Genomic DNA, 1817 nt, shown 5'->3' with positions numbered 1-1817 from the left:
AGCCGTGAACTACCGCACTGTACTGTGTCTGCTGCTAATATAGACTGGTTGATAAAGAGATAGTATACTCGTAACTAGTATGTATGTATAAAGAAAGAAAAAAAAACCACGGTTAGGTGGTATATACAATTATGGACGGGCTGCCGAGTGCCGACACAGAGGTAGCCACAGCCGTGAACTACCGCACTGTACTGTGTCTGCTGCTAATATATAGACTGGTTGATAAAGAGATAGTATACTCGTAACTAGTATGTATGTATAAAGAAAGAAAAAAAAACCACGGTTAGGTGGTATATACAATTATGGACGGGCTGCCGAGTGCCGACACAGAGGTAGCCACAGCCGTGAACTACCGCACTGTACTGTGTCTGCTGCTAATATATAGACTGGTTGATAAAGAGATAGTATACTCGTAACTAGTATGTATGTATAAAGAAAGAAAAAAAAACCACGGTTAGGTGGTATATACAATTATGGACGGGCTGCCGAGTGCCGACACAGAGGTAGCCACAGCCGTGAACTACCGCACTGTACTGTGTCTGCTGCTAATATATAGACTGGTTGATAAAGAGATAGTATACTCGTAACTAGTATGTATGTATAAAGAAAGAAAAAAAAACCACGGTTAGGTGGTATATACAATTATGGACGGGCTGCCGAGTGCCGACACAGAGGTAGCCACAGCCGTGAACTACCGCACTGTACTGTGTCTGCTGCTAATATAGACTGGTTGATAAAGAGATAGTATACTACTAATATTATATATACTGGTGGTCAGGTCACTGGTCACTAGTCACACTGGCAGTGGCACTCCTGCAGCAAAAGTGTGCACTGTTTAATTTTAATATAATATTATGTACTCCTGGCTCCTGCTATAACCTATAACTGGCACTGCAGTAGTGCTCCCCAGTCTCCCCCACAATTATAAGCTGTGTGAGCTGAGCAGTCAGACAGATATATAATATATATAGATGATGCAGCACACTGGCCTGAGCCTGAGCAGTGCACACAGATATGGTATGTGACTGACTGAGTCACTGTGTGTATCGCTTTTTTCAGGCAGAGAACGGATATATTAAATAAACTGCACTGTGTGTCTGGTGGTCACTCACTATATAATATATTATGTACTCCTGGCTCCTGCTATAACCTATAACTGGCACTGCAGTAGTGCTCCCCAGTCTCCCCCACAATTATAAGCTGTGTGAGCTGAGCAGTCAGACAGATATATATAATATTATATATAGATAATAGATGATGCAGCACACTGGCCTGAGCCTGAGCAGTGCACACAGATATGGTATGTGACTGAGTCACTGTGTGCTGTGTATCGCTTTTTTCAGGCAGAGAACGGATTATAAATAAAACTGGTGGTCACTATCAGCAAAACTCTGCACTGTACTGAGTACTCCTAATGCTCCCCAAAATTAGTAAATCAAGTGTCTCTCTAATCTATTCTAAACGGAGAGGACGCCAGCCACGTCCTCTCCCTATCAATCTCAATGCACGTGTGAAAATGGCGGCGACGCGCGGCTCCTTATATAGAATCCGAGTCTCGCGATAGAATCCGAGCCTCGCGAGAATCCGACAGCGTCATGATGACGTTCGGGCGCGCTCGGGTTAACCGAGCAAGGCGGGAAGATCCGAGTCGCTCGGACCCGTGAAAAAAAACATGAAGTTCTGGCGGGTTCGGATTCAGAGAAACCGAACCCGCTCATCTCTAGTAAATACTGGCTGCTTTACTTTTACACTGCAATTTAGATTGCAGATTTAACTCACCACACCCAAATCTATCTCTCTCTGCACATGTTATATCT

Source organism: Pseudophryne corroboree, chromosome 2 (assembly GCF_028390025.1).
Source record: "Pseudophryne corroboree isolate aPseCor3 chromosome 2, aPseCor3.hap2, whole genome shotgun sequence".
Classification (NCBI taxonomy): Eukaryota; Metazoa; Chordata; class Amphibia; order Anura; family Myobatrachidae; genus Pseudophryne; species Pseudophryne corroboree.
This window is presented reverse-complemented; position numbering follows the sequence as displayed.